General features: G+C 37.3%; 2 protein-coding genes across 2 annotated transcripts in view; one reads left to right on the top strand and one right to left on the bottom strand.

The window, feature by feature from the left end:
* The window catches only part of LOC124286190 (tropomodulin-like), a 45,550-nt gene extending 31,717 nt beyond the window's left edge, over positions 1 to 13,833 (bottom strand). The window contains exon 1 of the mRNA XM_046722537.1: positions 13,752 to 13,833. The gene's annotated coding sequence lies outside the window, so the exon portion shown is untranslated. The remainder of the gene's footprint in view (positions 1 to 13,751) is intronic.
* Positions 13,834 to 14,030: 197 nt separating this feature from the next.
* The window catches only part of LOC124286192 (dynein axonemal heavy chain 6-like), an 85,616-nt gene continuing 85,093 nt past the window's right edge, over positions 14,031 to 14,553 (top strand). Inside the window, 1 exon segment of the mRNA XM_046722538.1 lies at positions 14,031 to 14,143. The gene's annotated coding sequence lies outside the window, so the exon portion shown is untranslated.

Here is a 14,553-nt window from a genome sequence, read left to right as displayed (position 1 = left end):
GATTATGAGAAAGTGTGATCGATTGCTTGTTCGTTTGGTCACTTCGACCAATCTTCGATTATTTCAATTAATCGGAACACCACTACAGCGATCTGGGTGTATTGTCCACTTCAACAAATGCTATATCAGAAACAGAATTATCTTGTGCAACCAGTGTTATCTAACATGTACGTTTAAACATCAATAATGCCTACCAATGCTGTGGGTATCAAGAGATAAAATTATAGAACAAACTTTATGGATAACAACTTCTTTTTATTCGTGAGTGTGATGTTTCGATACAGATTCTTGTACCGTTGTCAAGCAGGAATGATTCAAGAATCTGTATCAAAACGTGCACTCACGGATATGAATAAAAGAAGTTGTTATCCATAAAGTTTGTTCTATATTGTACTTCCCAACTTCTAAAATGCCACTCAAGGAAGTTAAGAAATAACATTCCAACAACATGGACAATATTCTAATTAGGACAACAGACCAAATGCCAACATAGATTAAATTATCCAAAATCATCAGACAAAGTCACTTGCATCACCACTGATGAAAACAACAAATTTCAGAGTATATTTTTAATACAAATTGCATCAAGTACACAAGTTCACTGCATCAGGGCAATGATTAATGGACCCCTCAAATAAGCCATCATGTGGATCCTTACCCCGAGCAGCAGAGCAGTCCCAAAGTGACCTGACCACGTCCACTCCCAGAATGACCGACCACCCCAGGGTCTGGCCACCCTCTATGTAGGTAAGGTAACATATGCCCCCTTGCTGACACAATATTACATAAAGCCAAGCTGTGTACAGATTCCCGTGGGAGGGGGGCCACAGGACTGCTCTCTCACTGGCCTTTCATTAAGCCTGTAACTCTATACCATACTGTACAATACTCTGTACCATGTTTTGTTAACATACAGAAGCCTTTAGGGCCATGTGTATTTTTCTGGAAATTTCAAGATTGCATCAGGATCGTTTTAATACCTTAGCTTAGTATCTTGAAATTTCAAGATTTTTTTTTAAAAAACCCGAAAGATTCTGAAAGCTTCCGTGTTAATATCCACAAGCAATATCTAAGCAATAGCGAAAAGAATATGCCTTTGTTTCAGTTCTTGTATTGTTTTTTACTTTCGTATCAAGGTGTACAGACCTTATTGGGTGGTCTGTTAAGGGGAAATAGTTAAAAAGACATTTCAGAGCTTCAGTTGAATTTTTGATTGAGTGTCTGTTGACTTCTAACAGCTGGTCTGTCCTAGGTTTTACATATTGTCTATGTTGGGAACACTTAACAAAAGGTCATGCTGTTGATCACTGGATTGTCTGGTCCAGACTCAATTATTTACAGACTGCCACCATACAGCTGGCATATTGCTGAGTGCGGCATAAAGCTAAACTGACTCACTTAACAAAAGTAGAATAATATTATAAGAAGTCTTCAGGTTTAGTTTATTCCAACCTTTCATTAATTTTGGGATAAGAAAAGAATGTTCCTATGTCATCTATTACTTTGGTTGAAATCGGTTTGTTATCAATCTTGCACTTTAAATGGAGAACAGTTTCTACTGGAGGTTACAGGGTTAATTAACTGAACATTCCAGGCTGAATCTCCCTGTGTGTGATGAGACAACAGACTGGCCGATGTCCACCAAGCCCCTCCCAGACGTTTGTTTGCAGGCACCACAACACAGCACCTACTTTCAACACAACCCCCTCCCCTACCTGCTGGTAACAGCACACACCTCTGTCTTCATCACTTTATCATAGTGTGCACTCTAACCAGGCAAACAGCTGGGTTTTGTAGCAGAGATGGAAACTTCACCTCTCTAAGAGCCTTCCTAGCTGCTTACAGACACACATTCTGACTGACATCTTGTGTCTCTTCAATACCCAAACATGTTAAGAAAGTAAAAAAGTGCACCACTGGGCAAGGTACTTAGGTTTTCCTTTGGAACAGGGGTGGTAATAACTTTAAAATTGCTAGTGTACTCCGCTACAGTGACTGATCTAATCTGAGGGCTTTGTGTATAACTTTGTAGAAATGACTATGATTGAATATGAATCAGTTGGGGTGGTGGGGTAGTTTTAACCATTAGGCTCCCCAGCGCCCCAAGGAAATAATTTAAATGGAGTTATAAGCTACATAGATACAGAGACTAAGTGTTACTGTTACTTTTAGTTTAGCTCAATGCCAAGTAGAATGTGATGTTAAACCTGATTTCACCTCACCTCAAATGGGAAATATGAGGACATGAATCTTCTCCCTATAACATATAAATCCTTGAAGTCATCAAGTCTTTTCCTCTTGCTTATATGGCGGAAGGTGGGCAGACAATGAGTCCTTGAACCTAATCATCCTAATCCTAGCCAATAAATATAATATTCTGTGATGTAATAATGTAGATACAGTCCTATAACAGGAAGAATGTCCAGCAGATGTTGGGAAGACATGGCAGACACAAATTACATTTCCAGAAACCATCTCCTCCAGACATCCTTAATTGCCTCCACATGATAACAATGATGCTGCAATAACCAAACGTCTTTATGTAACAGGTGTGTTATTGCTAAAGACGAAACAACACACATCTTTGATATCTCATGTTGTCATGGTAACTGTTATCATACACCACTGACAATCTCTCAGGAATACTTGGTTCCATGCTGACGGACCACAACAACAATCTCCATGATAAATGTACAGAATGCACATGCATGTGAGTATTTTACATTAGCTGATTGTTGTTTTATCAGAGGGGTGTGTCTTGGATAGAATGTATGAGCTATAGAGCAAACCTAGTTGGAGCATCAGCCATGTTTTCAAGGACTTTTTAAATTTCTGGTAATACTGATCCAGAAACATAAAATTAATAATAATAATAATGTCATCTTCTATAGCGCACAGTCTCCAAACACCCAGTGATTGCTCGCGGCGCTTCATCAGAATCTGATACTTATTACCCCGGATAACCCAAGCTGCCTGTTAGGCGCTAGAAGGTTACACTTACAGCCACATGACTTTATCCAACCGGGTACCCATTTTCTGCTGGGTGAACAGAGGCAATTTGAACAAACTCACTTGCCTGAGATGAGACCACATGTGCTTCATTGTGGGGCAGGACTGAAGTCCTAGAAACTCTCAGGAGTCAAGCTGCCAAACACGGTCACCCATCCTGGGATTGTCCGAGCTCGACGTTGCTTAACTTCAACTGATGGGTGACCTGAGCTACATCTACATCTATCCTATACAGAAGCCAAGTTATATCAGTTGGCACAATTCAAGAAGAGAAAAACTATTGCAATAGTTTGCCGCAAGAGTATGTTGCAATAGACTATCAATATCGCAATAGTTGTTTCACCCTCAATAGTCACCCTTATTTCAGACTATTCCTGGTCCAAGTTCTAGTAACTTCTACTCTACCAGCCACAAATCAGATTTACTGAAGACAAAAACTCAGAATGTAGAAAGTACAAGATCCAGACAACCAGTTGTCAGACTTCCATTTTGTAGAAGCCACGCAGGCTGAGTGGGTTAGATGGCTGACTTTGTGTGCCATCCTTTATAATTTACAGTATACTTGTCTTTCATCCATTTACTCAACCAAAAAAAACCCAACCTTGCAAATGAACTTTCCATGTTTATGGTTGGTTCAACCCACGAAAACCATTAAAAAGAGTGAGTGAGTGAGGTTTTATGCCACTTTCAGTAATTATCACGGCGGGGGACACCAGAAATGGGCTTCACACATTGTACCCATGTGGGGAAGCGAACCCGGGTCTTCAGCATGACAAGTGAACGGTTTAACCACCAGGCTACCCGGGTAACCCCACTGTGCTCCTTCCCCCCACACCCCATTGGAAAGAAGCTTCACTTTTGGAATGTATACATACAAAAATAGCCAGAGAAATTAGAAACAAGACACATTACACATAAAGTTTGCATTTTTGTGATTGAATTTGCAACCCACAACAGAACCTACCACCATATATCAGCCTGACGTCACCAAACGGTGTACACATGTACTCAATTTGTTGTGTCCAAAATAAACATGAGCTGGGTTTTCATTACAATGTAGGCTCTGGGCACACAGTTATTTGCAATACGTGCCACTATATCTATGGAAAGTGTGTACATATACATAGTTTGGTTGTTCTTTGCTGGTTTTCTTTGGTTTGCTTATGTTTCTATATTTAACCACAAGGCTGAAGCAATTGTTGGAAAAAGTCAACGACAATGGAAATACAATTCTCCCATTAATAGTGAACTAATACTATGGTAATACTTACAACTAACATTAAGAAGGAAAAGGATTTAAGGTTTCGCAATATAGAATAAACATGCTGAATGTTTGTGAAAAGACATTCAGAAATTAGGGAAACGAGAATTTTACATACATCCTTACTTTAGCATTATATGAAAGCCTTCTATGGGCACAATCTATGATGGAGGATAGCATGTGGTGAGTGCAGTGAAGAGTTCCAATCCTATTTATACCATGATCAATGTTAGTGATATGAACAAGTGTAGATCAATAAAGGTTTATGTCCCTAAATCACATGTCATAATTATGTCATGCCATAAGTTAGATGTAGTAAATATGTGACTATGTTACTCAACAACGAGGAGAGTTCTATGGATATACAACTTCTGTTATATAATATGAGCGACGTTATATTAAAGAAGTTGTATATCCAAAGAACTCTCCTTGTTGTTCATCACACCAACTTCTAAATGCCACTCAAACAAGTTATGTTACTCAAGTTTGATTTACATTACAATCACATTAATTCTGTTTGCACTAGAGATGGCTACATCCATGACAACCAATGTTTTTGCAAGCTGCAGGCAGCATTCCTGTTTCCACCACTGAAAGAGCTTTACATCTCTTTCAGTTGGTTAAGAAGATGGAATGACACACAAAACAAATTACAAAGAATTATAAACAAAATATGCTGTTGTACAGTGAGATAAAAAAAAGATTTTCATCACCACTGTTTGTAAATAATTATGTAAAATACATAGAAAATCTTTCTTCTCACAAAAATCCTAAAACTCTTTCAGGATCTTGTCATGGTAAAATGTGTTTGTTTTGCATTCTGGAAGTTAAATTTTTTACATTAATATGTTAACCACACACATTAAAACTTTAGGCCAATTATTTAAGGAACTACTATAAACAGAATAAATACAAAATTTTAAGGCTCAGCATGATTGGAACCAAATAGTTCTGGTGTTGAAATAATGATCAGTGATTAAATTGATTTGAGGAAAATATCAACATTATATACTACTCACACTTTGCTGAGGATCACAATAATTCACAACTTTACTTAAACATAGATTTATAATGTGTATCCATTTAAAACTGGATAAATAATAATACTGTTACCCCTCTTTAGGCAAACAGTCACTTCAATCTAACCTTCATGGCACTTATCAAAAATTTTGCAAATCATGGAACGAGTTATTGAAAAGTACACAACACCTGTCAATAGCAGGTATGGGATCCACAAGATGACATGACATACTGAAACCTAGGATCCATGTTTACAATAAGCTTAGATATTTAAACCGAATCTAACCCCACATCATAGTTTTCTGTTGAATCCATGATTTGATCCTTAGCAAAGTGAACAATGAAATCCAAATAATTTGATCATGGCACAGGTAATCCACAGCCAGTCTGAGTTCTCTATCTACCTGTGTATATATATTACCTGGCCTGCTACTTCAACACCCAGCTCACAGTGCACCTGTAGTCACAAACCAACGGACTAAGTTCACCTTCTGTTCAGAAATAGACATCAAGTTGAACCTACAGGTAACGTGTAGTGAAGGTATATTAGGATTCGTATCCCCTTTATCTGATGTGTGTTTTCACCAGTGGAATGAACAGAGCACTGGGCAACAAAGCAAGCCCTACCTGTGTTTGTTTTACACCCTGTACAGCAGGGGTTACTGTAGCCACCAGCCTGTGGCACAGCAAACAGTGCAGAGAATGTCAAACAGTCTCACCATTTACAAAAATAATTAACATGGAATTCTGCTAATTGATGGTGTATTCAGTGGCTTTGGCTTAGATACTGTATTTCTGGATCCATACAGTCTTTATAATATAATCTGTATATTGTTTAGAGCTACAAAATCTAACAACTCTTATTTCTGAGTTGTATCTACCCACGATCCTACTATACTGGTTCATGAGGCTTCTCAGCCTAATTTATTGGTTTAGGGTTCCCTTATATCTGAGTTTAGTCTACCTACTGAATATTTAGGTTCAAGAGTTTATCCACCCTAACATATCGATTCACGATGCACAGTTGATTTCCAGCTTAGTTTATGAGGCAACATACACTGTAATTGTTATCTCTGCATAACATAAAACAATTCCAGACCCGTGAAGATCTGGGTTAGAACTGGTCTTCAGCAACCCATGCTTGACGTAAGACAATGTAAGAGGCGACTAACGGGATCGGGTGGTCAAGCTCGCTAACTTGGTAGACACATGTCATCATATCCCAATTGAGTAGATTGAGGTTCATGCTGTTGATCACTGGATTGTCTGGTCCAGACTTGATTATTTATAGACCGCCACCATATAGCTGGAATATTGCTGAGTGTGGCGTAAAACAAAACTCACTCATTCACTAAAACAATTCCATAACAGGAAACAAAACTTAATTCATAAATCATTGTGTCTAGTAAAGTTTTATTTAAATTTTGTATTGATCAAAATTATTAATACATGTTCACTGATGTCAGACATCACTGAAGGGATACAATGTAGTTATAAAACTTGGAATATTCTTTTTCTGAATATTGAATACTCTACAAGCAAGACTAATGCTTAGTCCCTGAATATATATAATTTTGATGGAAACAAATAAACCCATATGAATTGAAAAGGAGCCCCAATGAGTTGGGACATTGCTTCTTTTAGGACTTTACTAATGCAAGGAGGGCCAGACAGTAGGGAAAATATTGTGGTTCAGTGACTGTGAGCCTGACTACAGGCGTGCATGCATTATCATGATTATAGTTGGGAACACACAATAGTTAAGTGAATATTTCTTATTTTCCAAAATACTGAATACCCAAGAAATTATGGTATATCCACATTTACATATTATTATGATTGTGTTATCAAAACACTGGGCATGGGACAGAACTTAGATACTTACGGACATATTTTGGGAAGAGCAAGTTGCCCAAATTCCAGATCAAACATCCATTTGTTTCTTGTCCCATGCATTTGGTTCAATGAAAACAAGAGCTGTCAACCAAACCCCTCTGAGACCAGTCTGTCTCACAGTCCCTGAACCACATTATTTTCCTTCTTCTACCTAGCCCTCCCTGCAATGCCAAAGCCCTAAATGAAGCAAGTCTAGATTTCCTCTGTTTCTGAATCTCCCAATTCACTAGGGCTCCTTTTCAATTTAAATGGAATTATTTGTTTCTTTAAAAATAATATATATTCAAAGAACTAAGCATTAGTCTACTCTGAGGCCAAAATAGTTTGCTACAGTAGAAGGGACTAAAGGAGCTTGTGTATAGACTAGGTAATGGACAGTAGGGAAGATAATGTGGTTCATATATTTAATTGACTGAGACAGATTACCTGAAGTGGTCTAGGGAAATCTAGACTTGCTTCACTGCCAAGCCTTTAGAACTTTAGCATTGATTTCAGGAGGTTCTGACAGTAGGGCTCCTTTCAAGATAAATGGGTTCAGGGACTGTGAGACAGTCTCACTTTGCAGATGCACTGAGTGGCCAGATGCTGGACATCTGTTCTGTCTGCAGCTGTGAAGATCACTGAGCCATGCCAGGACAAGTAAGGGTGAACACACTCTGGGCCTTGACATGAAACGTTGGACAGGCAACTATTTACTACCATGTTCATCTAGTTTGACCTCTTTCATACACTTCTTCAAACAAATGTTTCGGTAGAGACCACAGTCAGCTTGAGGAACTGGTCAAGCAAGTCCTGGTTTCACTCTGATCGGATGGTCCATGGTGACCCATTTTCTCAGGCAAACACAAGGAATCAATGATAACTAGATGTACATTTTAGACAAAAAATAAATCTTATTATCTATCAAGGGTTTGTTCTAATACAGGGGTTTGGACATAAGCAAAAACAATCAGAAAGTAATACCGGTATCTGTAACAGCCCTGTCAGCTATCCACTACTATCACAGAGACCGTGTACAGCTTGAACACGATGTGAAAACGTCTTTCAGTGGCATATTTAGGAGCTTGAGAGTCAGATAAGGTCAAAATTTATGGATGAACAACTTCTTTATTCTGGTGATGCGACGTTTCGATGATGAGAAAACATAAGCTGCCTTTAGTGCAGGAGGAATTGATGAAAAAAATAGATCAATCTTGCTTGCGACAGTGATAATTAATGAGCTCGTTAGACTAATTGTCAACTGATGTCCATAAACACTGAAAATTAGCGAAATACTAAAACATTAGAAAGTATGTTTCTTATTGTTATGTCTGTTAATGCAAGACATTGTCTGACTCATACAACTGCACCATAAACAACATACTCTTATGGGTGTCTCAACAGGACGTCTCCTAGATTGTGGTATTCATCGGCCCCCGTTTTGTTTGCACAATCTTATGATTGTCCTGTTACTGATCACATGAGATTTGTGGTGGTTTGCGATTATAATCAACTATTGAGCGACTACTAATCAATTATCGATATACATATTGCGAGTGATAACCAGCACTACCGCCTTCATAAAGATATGCACTGTACACAAGATTGTCATACATTTAGCTTGTGGCATTAATTCCATCTTATGTTAGACAAATATTGAACAGCTCCTAGCAATATTCAACAACATCATGATAAGGAGTTAAACATATAGGTCTGATATTCAGTCTACAATGTGGGCAATCAAACCCTTGATGTGATTAGCAAACACTTAAACTACATGACTACCCTACAGCCCCTTTAGTAGTGTTGGGAAGTGGAAACCAAATCCAGTATCGATTATCGGAGGACTTGTGGTGAAAGATTATCGATTATAATTGAAATATATACATTTTTAATGTAATCACCAATTTTATGGGTTTCCCCCTGTTTTTTTTCTAATTAAAGTTTTTTTATAACTAATACTGTCATGCAATGAAATGCATGCATGCAAGAAAGACACTGGAATTGTAATTAAACAATAAAAGTGGTTAAAATTTTACAATGCGCATAGCTTTACGCTGTTGAGCGCATGTTTGTTCGTGAATATTCATCAAATTAAATGGTTAGTATACTTAATCAAGGGTGTTATACAAAAACAACAAAATTCCGATTAATCAAAAATATTTTTTTACAATCGATAATCATTTTTAATCCTTCTTTCGATCGATTTTTTCACTTTGTTTCGATCATCGGAACACCACTACCCTTTAGCATTGGAATTGAAACAAATATTACTTTATTTTGGTCTTCATGATATGTTAAGATAACGGTGATGGAAGGAATCATACACAAACACAACAGGTCCATGAACCTTGTACTGGTTCATGCTGAGAGTATGTTAACATAGTTCAACTGCAAACCTGAAAAACATGTTTTGAAAAGGACTGGGTCTTCCCAAATCTCGGGGATATATTTTGAGAAAAATGTACACACAGACCAAATATTCTTACTGTGCCTTACCGGCATGTCTATCAGTGCACAAGATATGAACTTGATGAAAGGCAACAAGCACATATCTATAGATGTATGTGTGTGTAGACCTTCATCTGGGTCACTGATTCCATATCACAGCCAGCTCTGCCATTTCTACTGGTAGTACTGGCCAGGGCCAAAGTCAGCAGTCAGCATTATCACTAACCCAGTGATATGTTCTGGTGGGCTGGGTAACCAATATATGTGGTCACCCATTCCACACAACAGTGCATGAAGCTTCCTGAACATTTGTACCAGACCATAGGGCTGATAACTTTTAAGACCTACAAGCCCTAATGAAAACCATCGAGTCCTATCAATGTTGTCTAAAAGTCAGTGTATGAAATAAGCCAAAATTCCAGCCAGACATCAGACCAGATGGATTTAACCAGACCAAATATGGTGAATTTACTCAGATGTATGGAACATCTAAAAAAATTTACCAGACCATCGGACTGACTAGCTGTAAATTTAGACCGTCTGTCAGAAATCTAGACCGTCTCGGCCAGCCGGACAGGCCTAATTTCATACCCTGTAAAAGTGTTCTTTAATTAAATACAATACAAGAAATGGTAGGTGTGATGAGCTTCATCTAATGCACAACTTCCACAATCTGATAACTTCTTAAATATAGCACCTAAATCACGTTCACAAATATATTCTTTAATTAAATGCAATAGAAGAAAAGGTATGTGTGAAGAGATGTATTTAAATGAACAACTTCCACAAGATGATAACTTTTGATATAATGGACCCACATCATGTTCACAAATAAACTCATCCTAGTGTCACTGAGGGTAAAGTATAGAGATATTAATGTTCAAATATTTATCTGTCCATCAGTCAGGAAACTGAGGAAGCAATAAGTCTATGTTAAACATGTTAAAGTATATGAATAAATATGAATAATGGTTGTCTTAACACTAAGATCACTAAAATTGCCTCCATTCCACAAAGCTATCTCACTATTCTCAGTGCTAAGGTGATCTAACTCTCATACTTTACCACAGGTTTACAATCGTCATAGCCCTGATTGCTTTGTGCAACAGGAACCTTGTGAAAGATTCAAGTATGTTGTTGAAGAAAACCCCCATCACAAGTTACCATGTTATTGCTAAGAGATTTCAAAAATGTTTCTAGTAAATCTTCTCAGGTAAAAATACAAAATCAATATCTCTCTAGTCATTGTTTACCTGGAGAATTGGCTGAAGAGTCCTCTGATGAGTAAATATGTCGAGTAAGCCTTATAGAAGTGTGGCACAGATGCTGGCTTATCACTAATAATCACACAGGATTCGTTAGAATGATGACACGATTCCATCTGGCACAGTACAGCCATGAGTTGAAGCACAGCTTCTATTGAAACCAATAATCACAGCAGGGGATTCAAGTGTACAGTGTCATTGTGCACTGAGGCGGAACTGGAACCAGACTATTGACTGACGGCATTGAAAGAAATGTTGCTGAAAATAGACTGAATACATGTCCTCATATACTTGAATTGGCATGCCTATGTTTGTTATGACACAAAATGCTAACTAGACAGCACTGTAACCCAACTAGAAATCCAGCCTGTATCTTCTATGATTTATATTTATGATTGATATATTTACAGTGAGCAGTGGTGAGAGACAACATCTCATGGTCAGGTGTCCATTTACAGTTTCAGTCAAGATGTTATTATTTGTGCCTTGAACATGTTGAATGGAACTTATTGTTTTACAGTGTCATCATCATAAGCATTAACACTTGATCTACAACAAAACTTAGCAGACAAAAAGGCATTGGAAATTATGGAATCAAACTGGCCAAAACTGAGTTGGGTTGCATTTAGAAGTTGGTGTGATGAACAACGAGGAGAGTTCTATGGATATACAACTTTTTATATAATATGAGCGACGGTTCATTTCACATCATTTGCTTGATAACCATGATAACGGTGTTAGTAGCTACACCGAAACGTCGCTCATATTATATTAAAGAAGTTGTATATCCATAGAACTCTCCTCGTTGGTTACGGACTTGTTTCACTTAATCCAAATTATCACCAGAAAGTACAGGCGAAACATTTAAACCTGAACAAAATCAGTTGAACAATATTCAATCCCGACATGCATAAAGGTTCCCTTGCCAGACCTGTGACCTGATTCAGATCACTTTTTCCTACAGTAGAACAAAGTAATTTATTTGTGCCCTTTTCCATGTTCATAGAATTTGTATAATGTATGATTTGGCATGTTAAACCAGTTTTAGCCATCACAAATTTATTTGGTCACAATCTTTTGTGCCACTTGTGGTGATTTCCAATAACATTTACATGAGATGGACTATGCCAGGGAGAACACTGTGCTCAATCTGTCAAGTGAAGCAAAGTTACCACAGCACAGGACTCACTCAATTCTAACATGCTGAAGTTCACTGAAAAGAGTTGACCCTCTCTGCATGTTTTGTCACACTAGAATCTGTTCAGTCTAAGATTTGTCAGATCATGATTCTTGGCTTATGAGCGCCATACACATGTCTGTGGGTTAGTGTGTCAACAGCTATATAATGTAGTATATTTCCAAAGGTTAATCAGTCATAGTAGATACTAATAAATACTAAATACTGAGTTAGTTCCTACTACCATGACCACAGATCACATGTGATACAAAACAAATAGAATTCCCTAATTGAGGTTCAATATTTGCTGACAAAATATAAAGTCATTATCAAACTGCATGATCATTGCCTGAAACAATGTTACTCTTGGTTTCAATTTGTGTGTGTACAGGTGCTAATTAGCCATTAGCTCCTTGTTAACATTGCGTCGTCGCCTGAAAACCAGAGTGTTCTAAGTTGTCAATTGACCAATGGGCAAGCACAATTTGATCACGCGACATTGAGATTTACCAATTTTGAAGTGATTGTCACCATGGAAATGAAATATTTAACTCTGTTCTTATTTCTGCTTTATCTAATTAAATATAGTTCTTATGAAAGAAAAACAGGTTTAAACGACAAAAATACAACCTGGTAAAAAGGAAATAACAATCAAATATCGATATAATAATAATAAAGCTGAGTTTTAGCTGTGTGTTTTGACACTTAGAACACTTTGGTTTTGAGAAAAATCACGATTTTCTTTGGTCAAGTGTTCTATCTCCAATCATTTTTCATGAATTTCTTATTTATTTCAATAGATTGAGCATATAATTTGATATTTTCTGATCCTGTTTAACATGTCACATGCATGTGCAAAATTTGGAAGAATTCGATTGAAAAGTGAAGAAGATATTGTTGTCCTAAACTTCAAGATCGAATTTCTCGAAAAATAGGTTTTTGTGACTTAGTACACTCTGGTTTTCAGGCAACGATTGGTTAACAATGTTTAAGCTGTGCTTACATGAACATCTAAAAAGCTCTCTGCATCCACACATTCATTGACCTGATAAAGCTGTAAGTGTATCAACAAAAACATTATGTTCCTCATGTTAAATAAGTTGACATCCATAAATTTCTCTGTGTTATGTGTATAACTTCTACATGCCATTGAGGGATTTGATGAGGACTCAGACACAGATGAAATTAAAATGATCTGTGTAGTAACAGTATATATGGAGACATTTCTCTTCAAGGTCAAACCTATGGCATGAAATTCACAAGGGTACTTAAGAAGATACTGGAAAGATACGATATTAAACTAAATATGTTTAGTATGTCATTGTTACTGACAGAGAAGCCATACCCAGTTCGCATGCCAGATGTCTTTGAATAGAATCTGAGCAACAGTTTTAAAGGGACACGGCCACATAAATATGCATCAGCTGGAGGTAAATGTGCACAACATATTACTACAATATTATACACAGAAGCGGCGGAACATTAAGGTTACATTGTATAATATGTGTAAACTGGCAAGATGACAGTTCTGAGTTGAACAGGTGCCCCTTGAAGTTGAATCCCTGCCCATTTATGGAAAATAATGCGAAACGGTAAACACATCTAAAATTGAGTATGCATCTATTGAGACAGATATTTGAGTTGAATATCTGTCATCTTAGTAAAATGTTTTTAATTAGAAAAAGGTACTAACCGGTCTAAATACCAAATCTTTTCCTGTCTGCTTCCTTTTATCAATTCTCGCCAAATCTCGTAAGCGGAAGTGCCCTACGCGTGATTTGGCGATTTACGTTACTTACTAACTTTATCATAAGAAATGGCTACCCTTTAAGTATTTCCTGTTTTCATTATATTGGAGGAATGTATCATGCTGAAAGTTGATTTTGGGATTTGTTGAAAATTGCAATGTTGTTAAGTTTTCCGGTGAGACTCGGCCATGTCCGACTCGTTGCCATGCGATATCTATCAACCAACATGGCGGACTAGGTTGCGTGAAAACATTGGGCAGAGTAATGAATATTTTATCATAGTGTGTAGCGTACAGATTCCCAAGGCATCAGTTTAGATAAACACTATCAAGAAAAGGTGAGGTAAGATAATTGCTCATGATTGCCAATTTACAGTTTTGAACATAATTGCCGAAATAATATTGCAAATGTAAACATTTTGGCTAATATTCTAGAAAAGTTTTCTAAATGTTCACAGTTCTGTATTGTCTCTCTAAAAATGACGAAATGAAATAGGCATATATATTTGTAGATGTTTTCCACACCTATCTAGCTGTGAGGATTTTTAAGAAATAAAAGGTCCTGAAATTACCGTCGCTTGTGTAACTCTGCGACGTAGTATTGAAATTACTGCTGGCAGAGGTCCTTGTTTTTTAACCTTTAGGTCCAGAGGTTATGTGACTGTATGAGCCAGTTGAGGAAGAAAAAACCCCTACAAGTTCTAGTTTGACCTTTACTTGCATTAAATGTCATTGAAGGTTGCATTCA

Source organism: Haliotis rubra, unplaced genomic scaffold (assembly GCF_003918875.1).
Source record: "Haliotis rubra isolate DU_JTF1 unplaced genomic scaffold, ASM391887v1 Scf378, whole genome shotgun sequence".
NCBI lineage: Eukaryota > Metazoa > Mollusca > Gastropoda > Lepetellida > Haliotidae > Haliotis > Haliotis rubra.
The sequence above is the reverse complement of the archived record's forward strand: the minus strand, read 5'-3'. Positions and strand labels throughout refer to the sequence as shown.